Source organism: Egretta garzetta, unplaced genomic scaffold (assembly GCF_000687185.1).
Source record: "Egretta garzetta isolate BGI_Z169 unplaced genomic scaffold, ASM68718v1 scaffold411, whole genome shotgun sequence".
Lineage (NCBI taxonomy): Eukaryota > Metazoa > Chordata > Aves > Pelecaniformes > Ardeidae > Egretta > Egretta garzetta.
This window is the reverse complement of record NW_009258541.1, coordinates 988,704-991,702: the sequence shown is the minus strand read 5'-3', so window position 1 is coordinate 991,702 and position 2,999 is coordinate 988,704.

The window sequence follows — 2,999 nt, the reverse complement described above, 5'->3', positions numbered from 1 at the left end:
TTTATCACCCATCTAGAAAGATTCTGATTCATTTTCGTATACTGTACCCCTTGCTTCTGATCTCAAGGAGTGAAAGCTGGATTATTTTCTTTTTAAACCATAACCAGCATTAGCACTAAATCAAACAAGCAACGCTAGTCTACAAGAAGAAATTCTTAATATTTTATTATAGTAATGCTACTTCTGCAAACAGTATCGAAACATGGTCTAATATTACCAGCAGGGAGAAAGCTTCATTCCTTCTCTATGCCATTATAATAAATTGAAACAAAATATAGTGAAGATGGTCGGCTGTGTGACTTCATTGTTATCACTAACATAACTCAAAAATAAAAGGACTGATAATTTGAAAGCGATGAACACATGAAAAGGAAAAGACGACAACAACTGTTGTGACCTCTCCCAGGATGTTACAAGTACTGCCTGATGTGTGAAAGGTGCTAGATGACTTTTTCTGTCTTCAAGCCTAATGCTAACACAATCAAAGTTTAGTTGTCTATTCAGAAGGAAACAGTAAGTTATTTTCACAATTTTATATCACACATTTTTTTTTGCCAACTATCGGATTGCCTAAAGGCCCAGACTTTTCAGAAGTTCTGTATCACATTACATTCAGTGCTTACAGATTGCTTACTAACAGTATTCCTCACCTAAGAAAACACTAGTTAAAGGTAGGAAGATTCCTTTATTTCAGTCCATCTAATGTTGAGTCACGGCAACACATCATTTAGATACTGCTAGGCACATACTGTGTGTATACCTGCAACTAGAAGAACAAAAAAGGAAAAGAAAGATCCATTTTACTTTAATCCTGACCAGCAGCTGTTAGCAATTTTCTTTAGTTATCACTGTGGGACATGATGGATGGGAAGACTCAATATGCTGAGGAACTAGTATATAGTGTGCAAGTGCTCTCAAGGACTGTTGTTCAACAGCGCATTCGGTTCAACTAGGAACTACAGACTGTAAGAGATAACAGATAGTTCCTGGAAGCATCTATCATTCTTCAGAGAAGCTGTCCGATGAAGAGGATAATATCTGGAAGAACAATTGCATCATCTTTTGCTATATAGCTAGTGTATTGTGTCATTGAAGGAGGAGAAAAATGAACATTAACTCATGTGGTAACTCAACCCAAGAAATCTGCATAAAAGAACAAGTTATTACCATTTTAAGACTTTCCATACACTTTGCAACACAGAGAAACTGGATATACAAAAACATGCAAGTCAAACAAAGCTAATCTACAATAAACAAAACCAGAATACACTTATTTCAAGATTTAGAACATTAAAATATTCACCCAATGCTAAACAGGAGCAATGGAATAAGGTCTAGACCTAGCTATGTAATTGAGTAAAAATTCAGTTGGCTCTTCCAGCCTTTATTTCCCTCCTCTTTTTACTTGTTTTTATAATTTCAGGCCAAAAACTGAGTGACACAGGAGCCGAAAAGCAAATGTAAATAAGGCATCTTCTTCTCTCTATTAATAGCAATGCTCCAGGGATTTGTGATTATATACGTATGTAGCTGCACAGCCTTTTTCCAGCCCATAATTACACAGGATGTCCTTCTCCCAAGGATAAAGCAGGATGTCAACTACTCCAATACCAAAAATATTTTTATTTGAAAAGACATCCTTTTTATTTATATTCATTATTTGAAAAGACAGACCTATCCCATCTGGGTTGCATACTCATTCAAAAGCATGTACCCATTGCTAACTTTCTGTCTGCGTGTTGTGCTCCATCATTATTAGATGTAGCTCTCAACTCATCAAATGAATCTTAACAGATGAATACCCTTTTTTTACACTACAGGTCTTGCAAATAAAAGCCCAGTGAAATTATTAATAACTTGGTCCCCAAAGAAAAGCTCCATTCCAAAATACAAAATCAAATGATTAATCTTTCAAAATGCTCAACGAAGTCATCACACCCATTTTGCCCCAAACCTTAAACACAAACTATCAAGACAGGCTGGAAATTACTCATCAAGCTTACAGAGATTAATCCCAAAAAGCTTCAAAGACATTCCAATATATTTTAAATGACATAAAAGAATATGGACAGAACTCTGTCCTAAGACTCAAGAACTTTATAAGAAGTCCTGAGTTTTACAAATACAGAAGACGGTAGCCAATGCAAAGCATGAAATACAGAGTTTAAAGAGATTTTTTTCATCTCAAAACACCTCAAACCACAGAAGGAAGCAAACTGCGCTAGAAGAAATTTACAAGTAGTCTTCAAGGGAAGTACGATGTAAAGCACGCTGCATTAATCTAGGCTTGACATTATGAGGGCATGTCTCACTGCAGCAAGGTCCATACTGAACACCAGATCAGAGACAGAAGATTAAAGTAAAACATTAGATGTCACAGTCACTGTTCTACTGATCCGGGAAAGGCAGAGACTCCAATGTGAGCAGAAACTATGAACCTGTTTAATAAAGGCCATTCTTACTAAGTCAAAAAATCATACATCCAACACTTTCATCCCTTCATTAAAATAGAAATACTAGAAAGGAGCACTCCATAACATATCCCCATTGCTTCTGACTGACATGTTGAATCAAAGGTAAAAGCAGAAAGTTAGCAGAGATAATTAGAGCAACAAAGATCTTTTAGCACAAGGCAGCATAGCTGAGCAGCCTACCAACCAGAAGATGAATTTTGTTACTTAAGAAAGCAGCTGTTAGTTGACTACTTCAGTTTATTAGGCATAGAAAAGTTTTCACCTAGAGGTCATTCTGAAAAACTCCTCACCCTGTGTTTAAGCGTGTATGAAAGCCCAGCAGAAACCAGTGAAGAACAACAACAAACAAACAAAAAAGTGTAAGTATTTGCTGGCTTTCCTTCCAAACACTTCAGAGAAAAATGTCAATTTAATGCCGACAGCAAACAAGGATGTCAGTCTAATTAGATTTTTTTTGTTCTGTCATGCTCCTGATCCTATCCAAGTACTCCTCTGAAAAAAAATCTGATCAATGATGAAGGCACA